General features: G+C 42.0%; 1 protein-coding gene across 4 annotated transcripts in view; it reads right to left on the reverse strand.

The window, feature by feature from the left end:
• Dhrs7b (dehydrogenase/reductase 7B) overlaps positions 1–7,260 on the reverse strand; it is a 43,755-nt gene that overhangs the window by 28,060 nt on the left and 8,435 nt on the right. Inside the window, exon 1 of one of the 4 annotated variants that reach the window (XM_029558088.1) lies at positions 5,871–5,893. The exons of the other annotated variants lie outside the window; for them this stretch is intronic. The gene's annotated coding sequence lies outside the window, so the exon portion shown is untranslated. Of the gene's footprint in view, positions 1–5,870; positions 5,894–7,260 lie in introns of those variants that run through there. 4 annotated transcript variants of the gene reach the window in all.

The following is a 7,260-nucleotide window of genomic DNA, read 5'->3' on the forward strand; positions in this document are numbered from 1 at the left end:
ATGGCAGCTAACAATCATTCATAACCACAGTTCCAGGAGATCTGACACCCTCTTCTAATCTTTGTGGATACTTTATGAACTTGGTGCACTTGCATACATGCAAGCAAAGCATTTATACACATAAAATAAAAATAAATAAATAAAATTTAAAAAAAGAAAAAGAATGATAAAGTGGCAGTGAATGTTTAAACAGTCTAAATCCTTGAGAGGGCCTTACTTCTACCTTAGGTATTTCCTGGGAATCTCTCAAACAAGTTGATTAACTTCTGTTTACAGTGAAAACATCCTAACTTCTCAAGCGGCCTTGGTAATCTGGAGTGTTACCTTATCAGTTGTGTTCTATTTAACCCACTTCAGGACTCACTGTAAGACCTCACTTAAAATCCTTAGCACCTGGGGGCTGAAGAGATGGCTCACAGGTTAAGAGCATTGGCTGCTCTAGCAGAGGACCCAGATTTGATTCCCAGCACCTACATGGCAGCTAAAAACTGTCCATAACTCCAGTTCCGAGAGATCCAGCGCCCTCTTATGACCTCCGTGGGCATTGCACAACATGGATACAATCATACACATGCAGGCAATACAATCATATACATAAAAATAATAAAATACTTTTTAAAAAACTTCTTAGCACCTTTCAAAGTCATAACTTCAAAACCCAGCAGCCAGTTTCTAAGTGTACAGTTCAGTGGTGTTAAGAATATTAGCTGTGCCAGGTGTGGTGGCGCACACCTTTAATCCCAGCACTCGAGAGGCAGAGGCAGGCGGATCTTTGTGAGTTCGAGGCCAGCCTGGTCTACATAATGAGTTCCAGGACAGCTAGGGCTACAGGGAGACCCTATCTCAAAGAGACAAAAAAAAAAAAAAAAAAAAAAAATTAGCCAGGCATGGTGGCACACACCTTTAATCCCAGCATTTGGGAGGCAGAGGTCAGCCTGGTCAAGTTCCAGGACAGCTGGGGCTACCGGAAGACCCTGTCTCAAAAAAAAAAAAAACCAAAAACAAAATTAATATTGTACAACCAAGCTCCAGAACTTTTCATCTTATCACTGAAACTATACTTATTAGGTTGTAATTCTTCCCATCACTCCACTCAGCTCCTGACAATTTCTACTTTCTTTAATTTTGACTGTTTTCTTTTTTCAATATTCTATTTATTTTTTAAATTTTATGTGTATGAATGTATTACATGCATGTGTGTACGTGCACCTGTGTCATGCAATGCCCACAGAGATCACAAAAGGGTATTGGATTCCCCTGGAACTGGAGTTACAGTTGTTAGACACCATGTGGGTGCTGGGAATCAAACCTGGGTCCTCTCCAAGAGCAGTCAGTGCTCTTAACCACTGAGCCATCACTCCAGTCCCAAATTCTGACTACTTTAGACAGTAGAACCACAGCAGTTCTATGAATGGAATCATACAATGTCTATCCTTTGGTAACTGACTTATTTAACTTGGCAGTGTATGTTATAACATGTAACAGGGTTTCCTTTTTTTTTTTTGAAACAAGGTCTTACTATGTAGCCCTGGATGGCCTGAAACTGGCTCTGTAAGCCAGACTGGTCTCCGACTCACAGAGATCCCCCTGCCTTTGCCTCCTGAGTGCTGGGATTAAAGTCGTGCACCAACACACCCAGCAGAGTTCCCTTTTTTAATAATGCATCATTTCCTACTGTATATCACATTCCCTTTTTTTTAAGCTTTTCAACAATTTCATAAATATAAACAATGTATTGTGACTATATTCACCCTCATTGCCATGAACATTTTGTAACCACCTTCCTTTTTTTAAGTTTTATTTTATTTATTATTGTTGAAGTGTGTGTGTAGCATGCACAGAGGTCAGAAAACAATGGGAGGAGTCAATGCTTTCCACCAGGGGATCCTGGGATTAAGCTCAATTTGCCAGGGTTGTGCAGCAAGTCCTTTTACCCACTGAACTATCTCGCCAACTCTGAAACCACCTTCCTAATAACCAACCACCACAAGGCTCACCTATGTATCACTAGAACTACAGAGTATAGGGGGAGCCTGAAGAGATGGCTCAGTGGTTAAGAGTACTGGCTGCTCTTGCAGAGGACCCAGGTTCGATTCCCAGTACCCACATGGTGACTAACAACTATTCATAACTCTAGACACTCTCTTCTGATCTTCGAGGGCACTGCATGACACAGGTGCACTTACATGCAGGCAATATACTCACACATAAAATAAAAATAAAAAAATATTAAAAAAAAAAAGAATTACTACAGGGAAGATACACTGAAACAGGATGGTCACAGGTCTAATTCTGCAAATATCTTAGCAATCACAATGGAAAAACCTAGTACACAGCACCTGAACTGTGTGATAGGCAAAATCCTGAAATAGTTTCTCCAAATTTACTACTCTCCTGTGACCATGAGACCATACCATACTCATGATTATGTTACATTACATAGAAACATTTTGCAGATGTAACTAAGATGACTGATTAGTTGAAATTTAATTAGTTTAAGCAGAAAGGAGATTATCTGGATGAATCCTTTAAAGTGGTGTTTTCTCTAGCAGAGTTGAAGCAGAAGATTCAAGAGAGACAGAATCACAGAGCTATTGCTGTTGTGAACATGGACAGTCCACAAGAAAGATGTGGGTGGCCTCTAGAAACAGAAAGAAATCTGGCTGACAGCCCCAGTGAAGAAATATAATAGACTTTAGAACTACATACATAATAAGGAAGCTAGGCTGATTTCAAAACTTGGTTATTGTGAATACTGCCATAATAAACATGAATAGGGAGATTTAAAAAAGAAAAACCCAGGGGCAAGAGATACAGCTCAGTAGGTAAAGTATAAGCATGACAACCTGCCCAAGCTGAATCCTAGTACTCACTTAAAAAGCTGGTGCTGGTGGAGCTGGAGAGATGGCTCAGCAGTTAAGAGTATGTACATCTTAGATGGCTCAGCGGTTAAAAATACTGGTTGTTCTTGCAGAAGACCCAGGTTTGAATCCCAGCACCCACATGGCAGCTAACAACTGTCTGAAACTCCAGTTCCAGGGGACCGAAGAGCCTCTTCTGTCCTCCTCTGGTATTGCATGACACAGGTGTACTTACCTACATGCAGACAATACATGCATACACATAAAACAAAAATATAAAAGAGTATGTACATCTCCTACAGAGGACCCCAGTTCAGTTCCCAGCACCCATGTCAAGTGTCTTACAACCCCTATAACTCCAGCTCCAGGAGATGTGGCCCAATGTCCCCTTCTGACCTCCTCTGGCAACTGCACTCACTTGCACACACCCAGGGCTACATAGTAAGATCTTGTCTTTAAATAAACAAAAAATTCCAACTTTGTCTCAAACATCAACCCTGGCTGGTCCTGAAATTCTTTTCTGTGGTAAAGTTAAGAATCCCAGTTTCAGGGCTGGAAAGATGGGTCAGTGGTTAAGAGCACTAGCTGGTCTTGCAGAGGACCCAGGCTTGGTTCCCAGCACCTACTGGTAACTCACAATTGTCTGTCACTTCAGTTCCAAGGGAACCAACACCCTCTTCTAGCTTCCACAGGTAAGGCATAGGTGTGCACATGGTGCACTTACATAAATGCAGATAAAACATCCAAACACTGCCAGGAGCAGTGGCGTAGGCCTGTAGTCCCAGCACAGGCAGCTCTCTTATGAGTTCAAGGCCTGCCTGGTCTACATAGTGAGTTCCAGGCCAGCTGGGCCTGCAACAGAACCCTGTCTCAAAAAAGACCAAAAAAAAATCCAAACACATAAATTTTTTTTTTTTTTCGGTCTTTTTGAGACAGGGTCTCCCTGTAGCCCCAGCTGGCATGGAACTCACTCTGTAGACCAGGCTGGCCTTGAACTCACAGAGATCCGCCTACCTCTGCCTCCTGAGTGCTGGGATTAAAGGCTAAAGGCATGTGCCACCACGCCCAGCCATAAATCTTTTTTTTAAAAATTTTTTGAGGGTCTGGAGAGATGGCTCAGCGGTTAAGAACACTGGCTGTTCTTGCAGAAAACCCCGGTTTGAATCCCAGCACCCACATGGCAGCTAACAACTGTCTGTAACTCCAGTTCCAAGGGATCCGACAGTCTTTTCTGTCCTCTGCAGGCATTGCAGGACACAAGTGCACTTACCTACATACACATAAAATAAAAATAATAAAATATTTTTTAAAAAAAATTTTTTTGGAACCAGGCATGGTAGTGCATGCCTTTAATCCCAGCACTCAGGAGGCAGAGGCAGGCAGATCTCTGTGAGTTCGAAGCCAGCCTAGCCTGGTCTACATAGTGAGTTCCAGGCCAGCTGGGGCTACAGGGAGACCCTGTCTCAAAAAGACCAAAAAAAAAAAGAAAAGCTATTGATTTTTGTATATTGATTTTGTGTTCTACCACTTTGCTGAAAGAATTCATTAGCGCCAAGAGGTTTTTCGTTTTGTTTTTGTTTTTTTGGTATTGTGGAACAGGTCTCCCTATAGCCCCAGCTGGCCTGGAACTCAACTATGTAGACCAGGCTGACCTGGATCTCAGAGATGCATCAGCCTCTGCCTCCCTGAGTGCTGGAATTAAAAATGTGTTCCATCATGCCAGCCTTGAAAGAATTTTTTTAGAAAAGAATCCCGCTAGTTGTGGTGGCACACATCTGCAGTCGCAGCACTCGGGAGGCAGAGGCAGGAGGATCTCTGTGAGTTCAAGGCCAGTCTACATAGTGAGTTCCAAGCCAGCTGGGGCTATAGAGAGACCCTGTTTCAAAAAAATCAAAAAAAAAAAAAAAAAAGAGAATCCCAGCATCACATGGCAGGACATCTCTGAAAAGAATTCCTCTGGCTGTGGCAAGCAACAGCAAGAAGCTGTGTGTTCAGTTTGTGCCCCAGACACTGACAAGCTTACCATGTGGCTAGGACTACAAGGAGAGAGACCAAGCAATTCTACTGTAAGCATAGAGCCCATCTGGTCAATTGCTCTTCCTTCCATCAAAATGCCCCAGAACCCGGTCTACATAGTGAGTTCTAGGACAGCTGGGGCTACAGGGAGACCCTGTCTCAAAAAGACCAAAAAAAAAAAAGTCCCAGAACCTTTTCATAGGGAACACTATGAGCTAACTCAAAGAGATGTATATGCAGCAGGGATAGAAGCCTCACAAAACAAATTTGAGTTTCTAATGTTTGTCTTTTTGAGAAAGAACCTTGCCATATAGCGCAGGCTACCTCAAACTTGAGACTCTCCAGCTCCTAAATGCTGGGATTACAAGGTGTAGACTAGCATACCTGGACTTCTGATATGAATTTTCTTTTCAGTACTAAGGGTCAAACCCAGGGCCTCACAGATGCTAGGCAAGTGCTCTCCCACCAAAGTACTTTATAGAGTAAACATGGCTGCCTGAAATATAAGAGTGGCCAGCAGGCTGGGCATGGTGGTACATACCTTTAACCCCAGCACTCGGGAGGCAAAGGGAGGCAGGTGTATATCTATGAGTTCAAGGCCAATCTACATAGTGAGTTCCATCTTGGGCTACAGGGACCTTGTCTCAAAAAAAAAGAGTGGTCAACACAAAGACTTTGAAGTCAAGGAGTAATGTCTAAAATTATATCTTTTAAATTTTACTCAATATTCTCATTAAACCTGTATTTCAAATGATATCAAGGATGCTCAAGAAATAGCAAATGTTGTCATAAGAGCCTTCATTATAGTAAACATCATTCCAATGCTAAGTACTCTGGCAAATGGGAGGTAAAAGCAAGCTTGGGTCTCTAGGGGTTCACTCTTGCCTGTTGTCTGTCCACATAACACCTGTGATGGTTAATTTCAATTGTCAACTTGATGCAATCTACAATCACCTGGGAGATGGGCCTCTGGGTGTGGCTATGGGGGATTACCTTAAGTTAACTGAGGTTGGAGTTGTTGCCCACTGTGGGTTCACCATTCCCTGCCATTAGGCCTTGGACTGTATTAAAAGAAGAAAGCCAAATGAGCACAAGCATTCATCACTCTCTGCTTCCTGACTGTGGATGCCATGTAACTAGCCACTTTAGGTTCCTGCTGCCTTGACTTCCCTGCCATGTTTGAACTGAGAGCAAAAATAAATTCTTTCTCCCTTAAACTGCTTTTGTCAGGGTATTTTATCACAGCAACAGGAAAGTTAACTAAAACAGCACCTATGCTGCCCCCTGCAAGCCTGCTTGGGCACCATCATTCCCTAAAGCTTTTCCAGTTGTCCAGTACCTCTGGCCTCTCTACTGGATCAAGAGAAGCAGGACAATGACCCCAAACACAGTGGTAGCCTTCCCTAGATGGCAGTTCTCAGAGAATCTTCTCCACACTCCATGCCTTTTATGTGGTGAGAACTCCATAAATGTTTGTTAAACAAGACTGCACCATGGAAATAAACTACTCCGGTGTTGGATTACAGAACACACAGGAGCCCACATGCTGTTTGATTTCCCTACACTCAGTAATAATCAGAAGCCCCAAACCTGAAGCCCGACAAGAGTGCTCACAGTCTAGTCTAGCTACTTGCCAGTTGCCATAATAAAACCAAATATTCCTATAAAGTCATTCCTTGAAAAGATCACTAAAACAAAGCCAAGTCATATTCCAGAAAGGAACAAACATCAAATGTTATTTCACTTCAAGTAGTCCCACAGTTGAAATTAAATTATCTTGAATTCTAATGAATTATTGTCTTGGGTCTCCTGAGGGATTCAGATGAACCACCTGCCTCTATCCACTGTCTCCCTTTCAAAGATGATTTGCCACAACTGTAATTTATCTAGAATGATAGTTTATCCTGAATTCCAAGTTATTTTTAGAACTGAAAAACATGAATGTGAAATTTAACTAGGAAATGCCCTTTTTTCTAAAGCAATATTTCAAAAAATAATTTTATAATGATTCTACTTGAAACTTGTACTGTATCAATTTTAATGACAGAAAACATACAGGAAGGCAGGCCACCTACTACTGGAAGGACTGATTAGGAAGCAAAGCTCAATATAACATGAGAGGTCATCACCACTGATACATCTGTGCCTTCATTTAAAAATAGCCTTGTAAGGGCCATGGCACTTTATTTAACCAGAAGTCCTAGCAGATGTTTCCCTGAGGACATGTCCTTGTCTCCTCATGACAAACCATTAGTAGTTCATCAGCTGCACCCAATGTTAGGCTTCATACTTTATTTCATAGATAACTTTTCTCCCCTTGTTTCTTGCACAAGGCCTTTTCATGCTAATAAACTGTAATTATGCGGCAAATTATACCATATGC

Source organism: Nannospalax galili, unplaced genomic scaffold (genome assembly GCF_000622305.1).
Source record: "Nannospalax galili isolate Female #2095 unplaced genomic scaffold, S.galili_v1.0 scaffold1448, whole genome shotgun sequence".
In the NCBI taxonomy this organism is placed as follows: Eukaryota; Metazoa; Chordata; class Mammalia; order Rodentia; family Spalacidae; genus Nannospalax; species Nannospalax galili.